The sequence below is a fragment of the Drosophila melanogaster genome, chromosome 3R, assembly GCF_000001215.4.
Source record: "Drosophila melanogaster chromosome 3R".
Taxonomy (NCBI): Eukaryota; Metazoa; Arthropoda; class Insecta; order Diptera; family Drosophilidae; genus Drosophila; species Drosophila melanogaster.
Window position 1 is genome coordinate 28,984,104 of NT_033777.3, and position 8,558 is coordinate 28,992,661.

An 8,558-nucleotide genomic window follows, 5' to 3' on the forward strand; every position below is an offset into this window, starting at 1 on the left:
GCATTAGCCAACGGCAAGCTCGGCGCGGAAAGCTGTTAAATATTTGAAAAATATTTAGCGCTGAGCTCAGCTGGGTCCGCAAGTTAAACTGAGCTGAGATTTCGAATAGGCGACAGTTGGCATTTTTGAGGTGCACAGTTAAAAAAAAAAAAACAAAGATTTCAAATGGTTCACGAAATTAAAGAAACACAGCATATATAGTATATCTTCATTACCATGGCAAGTTACACATATCAGATCTTAATAAAAATGATATATCGACCCAAATTCATCATTGCAGGGGGGGGACTGATTTTAATCTCCCTTTTGTTTGAGTGTAAGGGGGCGTCGTTGCCGGGGGCGTGACAGCTACAGAAAATGTTTCCCATTAGCCCGTTTTTATTAAATTCGAGTCACAGTTGTCCGGTTCGGCTGGGTGGCATTGAAATCGGGAGTTTGGGGGCGGGCACTACAGCCGGATGGATGGATGGAGTCTCCGAGAAATCGAAGCAGGATAATTTGTCACCAACGAGGGGCTAGACTACACGGAGCTGAAGGGAACGGGATGGCGAAGTCCTGGCAAAATGGTGAAACATTAAATTTGGCAAATAAATGGACACTTGTTTGTCATAACGCTGCAAATGCGCCCAAATAAAATGGAAAATGGAAAATGAAAATGAAAAACCAAAAAGGAAAAGCGAACGAATTGACGGTGTGACGGCAACGGCGACGGCAACGATGTAATCCAAACAAACAAAAAACGGGTAGGAAAAAAATGTTAAAAATGAAAAACAAGACCATTACCATCGGTGCAATAAAGTAGAAAACAACCAGCGCAGCTACTATTTACGTTACGTTGCTAGTCGACCCAGCGGATATCCTGTAAAGGAAGCAGAAGGATATGCAAGATCAATACAAAAATTCTATTACTTTTCCGTGAGCCAGGCATTCAAGTTTAATTCTACAATAGTTAATGAGAATGTTCCTTTATTATATACTTAACTTTTATTTTTGTCATATTTTTGAGTATATATATTATAATATAATTTTGAACTAGGATGTCAGATCAGAACAAGGCGTGGTAGCCTTGGAAAAACATGCGTGTCCATTTGGCCAAGTGCAGTCAAAATGTTTAATTGGTGTCCCTGCATAAATAAAGCCGAATGAAAACCTTTATGAATTATTCAGAAATTTGACAAATTTAATTGGTTCACCTGTCCATGCAGTCATGTTCCGCACGTTGCACGTTGCGCTCGCTTAGAAATTGCATAAGCTAATTAAGAAATTTGTTGAATATTTTTGATCAACTTGGGCGTAGATTATCCTCACCCAGTTTCAGTGTCCTGTGATAGTGAAACTTATAGCCCGATCTTCGAATTCCCGAGCACCGGCCAAATCCCTGGTTCAAAGATCCGTTTCCATTATGAACTTATCGCTACATTGAATCCGATGCTGTCAAATCAATAAGGCAAATACTTTAGTGCCCTTCCATTCCAATATGCCTCAATTTGTAGCTGCACCGCATCCAGAAAGCGACGAAGAAGCTGAATCCAAGGAAAGAAAGCTGGAGAAAGGGGTGAATAAATGGGGAGAAGGACGAACGGGAGTGCGAGCAAAGCGGCAAATACAACGACACGAGGAAACGGCAAATGGCAATGGCAAAAAGTAAATAAATCGCTTCAAATTTTCGCATGGATTGCGGACTAAGGGTAGAGGGGAACGGGGGGAAACGGGGTAGGGCTTAGGGGTGTGACAGAGGGGGTGGGGCTGGGACTAGGGGTGGCGAATTGGAACCCAAAAACTGCTGAGCTCAAAGCTGAGCATAGACCAAAAGGCGACAGAGGAGAAGAAACTGAAGGCGATGGCAAAAGTTGCAGCTGCACTGGAAGAAAATCGTTGAAAACCTTAGAATTGCATGCCAAAAAGTAAACAAGAATCTTTTGAATCCCCAAAATAAGCTTTAAGAAGTGCATAGGATAATATAAATTTGAGAGATATTGAATCTTATATCTCATAGATATCTCATCTGCGTTTTGTTTAGTGTATCCACCGATAGAGGGCGCCTTTTTGCTCGTTTATTGTCTTTGTTGCTGCTGCGTGTTATTATTGTTGTTTGCTGGTTTTGTTGGTGTCGTAGGTTGTTAAAGGTTCTGCTCATTCCGAAGGATCTGGGGACAACTGGGGACACTTTTTGCGTAGCGTGGCATGTACCAGGTGCAATCTATCGATTCGCCGCCTCCCTCGCTCCCTCGCTCCCTCGCTCCCTCGCTCCATCGCTCCCTTCTCCATCAACCGTTCCACCCATCTACTTTCTACTTTCTCCCTTCTCCTTGGCTCCTTCTCGCCTTGTCGCCTGCTCCTTGTTTGCTATTTGTGCTCGTTATGGTTGCTGGAGCTGCCTCGCTGTTGTTGCTGCTGTTGCAGTTGAAATATTTACGACGTACGTTGGACTATTCCACTATTTGCAACACTCTGAGATGGGGCCCGCGACACACGCACAAATGCTACCCGGAAATCGCAGGGGAGCGGGGCATATTCGCTTTGATATCCAGCCGGACTTCGGGTAGATCCGCTTTTGCACCTCATTCAATCAATTGGATGTTGTAGCATCGATTCAGAGTTAACACAATTTTATTGACAATTTTTGGTAAAAGCCGGAATTAAAGCAAGCAAATATGTATATTTGGTTTAATCAATTAGAGGAAAATATAACTTCCATTTTTATTGACCAATCAATGCATATTTTAATTTTGTTCGCGAAACTTGTACGCTTGCGATTAAAAACCAGTTAACCAAAAAATCATCATGATCATATGGTTTTTTTTTAACCAGGTTTGTGCGAGTGCATATTTGTTTATCTGATTGAAGAAAAACAAAGTCCTGAAACCACGAAAGTGCGTTGAACGGACAAATATTTAATTTTTATACCAGGAACATATTCTGCTTGTTATTAAATGTATAGATGTATATAGATGTATATATATAAATATATATATAAGTATGTTTAAAGTTTATTTTCCAACTTATACTTTATTTGCCAAAGGATGCAGTTGAAAAACTGGTGGTTATATCGCGAATACCGGGTATCTAGCAGTTTCGAAACTCGTCTCTGGAAATTTTTACTTTTATTCCCCATGTTTGCCCCCATCCCCTACCGCACTGGCCCACAATCCTAGCCCCATCTTTTACTAGTTGGTTGTGCATCAGTTTTTGTATTTTTGTATTTTTGTATTTTTCGGTTCTTATTGTTGGCTGGCTGGCTGAGCAGGACGAAAGCGAAACCAAAGGGGAATACACAGTAATAAAATAACAAAATAGTAGAAAAAGTGGGGAAAAACCAAACAAGACGCGTCCTGCTTTCATTTATAATTTTATTTATTTTTTCAATGCATTTGGCGTAAATAAAGAAGTAAAGCGTTGGCAAAAATACAAAATGCGAGAAACAAGAAAGGCGACGGGTTTTCCACCGAGAGGAGAAACTGTGGAAGCTGCGGAATAATTTGTGCAAATTTTATGTGCGGCACTTTTCATTATTTGCAAGAACAAAAATGCTGAAGAAAAAATAAGAAGGCATAGAGTCAGACAAGTGATGGCAAAGGCGAAGAGTTTGAGGGGTGTTTTAATAAAACCGTACACAGGGAGAAAACGGGCGCTATATTGGTGAAATGGTGGTTACCGGCGTTGGGGAGGGGGGGGGGGGGGGGGCACACGCATAGAGTTTCATAAAGGCAAAGAAAGCAATTGAGTTGCGTTGAAGTGGCATAAAGTAGTGGCAAGTGGCGGTTGGGAAGTTGTTGTTGGCCCAGCTTGGCTTGCTTTTTAACCATTTTTGTTTGGTTGCTGCGCTCACCGTTCAGCGTTCTCCCTTCTGGCCCACAGACACACACACGCACACTAATATGTACGCTCACTGGCTAACACACACATACAGCCATTGACGAAATAATAGCACTTAACAAGTGGAGCACGCTCTGCCAACAAGTGGAACTAGCTTTATTTAATCGCTAAAGTTATGAAGGTACAAATTTCAGCGAATAGGGGAATGTTTCCATTAAAGTGTATTGCAAAGGTCATCAATTTGTTTATTCTGCTGATAAAGAGTTTGCAGTTTTGATATTAAGCAGAAAGCCATAACCTTATATATACGCAAATATATGCAAAGATACATTTTGAAAGATGCAACTTGTGGAATTGCAGGCGCTACTTACATGCCCCCTGCTGTGCATATAACGAGCAGGAGAGCCAGGTGAATCCTGATGTGGATGCGGAGAGCTCCTCCTGGGTTGTAATGGGAAATGAAATGAATGAATGAGCATAAGCACTTTTTTGTTTGTCTCTGTGTTTGTTTGTCTGTGGTGGCTTCCTTGGTGGATGTGTGTGTTTTCTGGAGGTGTGTGTGTGTGTGCTTGTGGCCGCAGACTCAGACGGTAGAAGAGAAATGATGCACTTCAAATTAAAATGCGAATGCAAGCGAAAACTTCAAAAGAAGCACTAGAACAGAAAACAGAAGCGCAAACGAGATACTAATAGACAATGCCAAATGCTCGGGGATCTCTTTCTATCTAAGGATCTGTACATGTGTGTGTGTGTGTGTGTGTGTGTAGTTGTGACTCATTCGAAAGGGGCGCTGGTCCAAAGTAGGCGTGGTCGTTTCATTGAATTGAAGGACCCACCATAAACACACTAACACACTGTCCCAGCGAAAGTGTCGTCGCTATGTATGTAGGCATGTCTATGTGTGTGCGCTTGAGTGTGTTAGTGCAGCCAGCGAAGGATAAAGTTAGCGACGATGACGAAGCAGGACTTACAAATGCACTCTGCCCCTAGAGATGGTCCACGATTTTCGTTGGAAATTAGGCAATTAATTTAAACGTAGACGCTGTCAGACTAACCAAACTAGACTGCTAGTCATATTTCATTTAATTCTATGATTAGATATTACCGAACACAATTTTGTTTAAAAATATATATACTATTTGATTTGTTAAATGTTCCAAGTCCATGTGTGCAGTGTTTAACAGGGCGTATACGTAATATTTCAATACTGTTGCCTGATAGTTTATTTATCCTGTAAATAGTACGATTTAGTCTGTTAGCCTTTTTACAAACAAAGGAATACGCCAATTGCTCGATCCATTTAGTAGTAAATGATATGTACAATCTGTACAACTTCTGGACACATTTGTCATTTCGCAAAACGTTTTCGAACAGCTTAAGCCTGATTGCGGGCCATCATGGCAGTTGTTCAAAATTACTCCGGAATCCAGACTACTGGCTCCGGATTCGCCTCGTTCCGTTGCAATTCGATTCAATTCGCTTCGATCCAATCACGTTTTGGGGCACGAACGAGGTCACGCGCCCATCTCTAATACAAATGCACTTTGGACGTGGCCGACGCGCGCTAAATTCGCCTTAATTCACTTTTCATACAAAACAGGCAGCAGCACAAAAGCACGCCCCACACGCACACACACAAGCAGTCGCGTCGAGGGGTTGCACACACCCACACCCACCCCCACTGACACACACACACACACAGATAAACAGGGGCACAAACACCAGCGCAGAGAAGCAAATGCATGTTTGTTGTAATTAATTTAAAATATTATTACAAGAGCGCGCGCGAGCTCTAAACTAAAGAAGGAAGCAGAAACAGGAGTCGCGAGGAGGTGGCCAAAGGATTCAGTGGGGAGGGAACAGGAGCGGAAAGAGGAGCAGACAGTGACAAGGCAACGTTAAATAATTATAGCCCAAGCGAACTGCAAACAGAAGGCAAACAAACACAGTGGCGGCAAACAGCATGTGAAGTGAATGAGAGGGATGTGGCTAAATAACCGTATGCTGTGCTGAAAACTAAAAATGCCTCAAGCCCACGCCGCGATTCGCAGACTGTGGGCCAACTTTGCTTTTAATTGACGCGACAACAAGCAAGAACAGCAAATCACAAGCCCAAGCCCAAGTCCAAAGAATGGTCTAAAAGGGGGGCGGGGCTGCTGAGAGTCTGCCAAAATGGCAGCAAAAAATACCAGAAACGAAATTAAAAAGGTTCGGAAAAAAGTAAGAAAGTAATAAACGTGAAGCTATTACAAAATCTGATAATGGTCTGGGGGCAATGGCAATGAGGCAGACAAATAAACGCATGCCGGCACACGCACACCAACGCAAAGGATATCAGAAAGAGAGCGGCAGCATCGCAGAGAGCCGAAGAAAGAGAGAGCGGAACGAGTGACAGTGAAACACTACACCAAGCGAAAATTCAATTCGAGGTGATTAGCCTTTAAGGAGATTGTCGAATGTGATCCGCAGTAATGCTTTTGGTAAATAATAGAAGTTTCCTTTCAGCATAGTAATTCATGACCTCCAGAGATATGAATATCACCCATAAGGGCACTTAAGAGAATGCAACAATTAGGAACTTGCTCCCTGAAAATAATAATGAAATAATATATAACTTTAAAATAGCGATCATCATCTAACTACGTTTTTCCTGTGTAAACTAATGCGAGGCATCGAAAGCAAAACAAAGTGCCGAGCGGTCGTAAAAATCGTAACAATATGCCCTGCCACATCGCAGCATCAACATCGGATGCACAGCGGCAACATCTATAGCAGCAACAACAGCGCCAGGAGCAACATAAACATTGTGGCGCGCGTGCTGCGACGGTTGCCGCAATATTAATTTCACGAATGAACAACCCTTGAATAAGCATGCACTTCATGTACCGTTATTATGGTCCAGCTACGCGAGAGGACTCGTGCTCGAGTGCGCTCTTTCGAGAGAGCGAAGGCGAGGACGAGAGAGCGCCCCAAACTTTCTCTGAAAGCTTTCGTCCCTTCGTTTTACTTCGTTTAACTTCGTTTAGTTAGCCGAAATTCGAATGTGTGCGTGGTAGTGCGTGTAAGTACTGCCGCCTGTGTGTGTGTGTGAGTTTGAGGCCAGTTGCTTTTTCATTGTGCATTTCCCAGAGGTGCATTTTTCTGAAAATCTAATTTGAGAGATTGAGATTGTTTGGTCTTTCAATGTTCAGCTCGCCCGTTCATGTTGCGACGCTTGCAATTTCTGGCCAGCCAGTAAGTCCCTATACAGCTCACATATACATACATACATATATTTAAGCAGCTATGTATGTGTATGGTTAGCCATATATTAATGCTGCAGCAGCTGGATATCGGGGAGTTATGGTCTCGTCTGCGAAAGGCTCCAAGTCACAGTCACACGCTCACTTTAATTGGTACAGTGCGCCGCAACGCTGTGGCAATTTCTGTTGAAAAATCTACATGGAAGATTTGCCAGCAGCAGCAGCAGCTACATCTGCAACAGCAGCAACAACAGCAGCTATATCTGCAACAGCAGCAGTGGAATCCGCACGGCAGCGACTTCAATCATTGCGCGCCACGCTCGCTGCGGTTTGACAAACATTTTTCACAGAATGTGCGAAGGCAACCGCCAAGCGCCCCGGCGCCCAGCAGCTCCTTGTTTAATGGCACACCGGCAGAATAAGTGGGTTTTTAGGTTTCATACTACAGCTTAATTCAATTTAAAAGTTCAGAAGTTGAATTTAGTCTTTAACAAAACCTTAGATTATAGGTTGTATATTTTCAGGACTCTTTTAAACTCTTTTAAAACAGTACTGGAGGTAAGTGCTTAAATCTAAAATACTTTTTGAAGATTACTCAAGTGCAGATGCACATGAAGTTAGTTATGGATGCTCCTCTTGACATAGTGAAGGGATTTCTCTCAGTGCATGCCGCCAGGATACCCACCCCTTTGGCCCTTGCCCGTCCCTTACTTATTCGTGTATGTTTGATGAGTATGCGAGAGTTTTATGGCTGTATTGGGAATGAGCTGTGAGCAGCCTGGGGAGGGGGCAGGGAAATCAGTGATGTGGCATGGGGCACGGGAAGCAGGTCCTGAAATGAGGACCACGACGAGCTGCAGAGGCTGAAGGTCCTGGAGCGGGAGGAACAGCCGTCAGGCTCTGGCTTTGGCTCTGGCTTTGGCTTTGGCTTTGGCTTCACGGAAACTGTGGAGGCTGATTGGGTTATGCTGTGATTTTAATTTTGAAATCATACGAATGCGAGTGCTGCAACGCAAAGCGATACGATACATGTGCGGATTTATTTATGCACACACACCTACACACAGAGCAAAATAATAAAAAAAAAAAAAAAAGGATGAGAGTAGAATGAAAAAATGTGCTTGTGTGCGAGCGTAAAGCGATAAAGCGCCTTACAGGATTTTTGCATCGGACTGCTGCTGTTCGCAATTTGATAAGCTACCTCTGGGCATTATTTTTACGACTCTTTTCCACTGCTCACACAAACACGCCTGGAAATATGCAATAAAATATTCCGATTTTAAGCTGGTGTGTAAATCAAACAAATCTTATTGTTTTCAATTTGTGCTCATTCCCGAACCTCCTTCGTCCTGCGCCTCTGCCCATTTGTTCAGTCAATTGGTAAACTCTCCGACACTTGATCCTGTTGAAATCGCAGCGGCCGGAGTCATAAGTATATATCAACCAGGCGGGTAACGAAGTTGAAGGTTGCCGTTGAGTGAAATTTGCCCTGGCAACCGA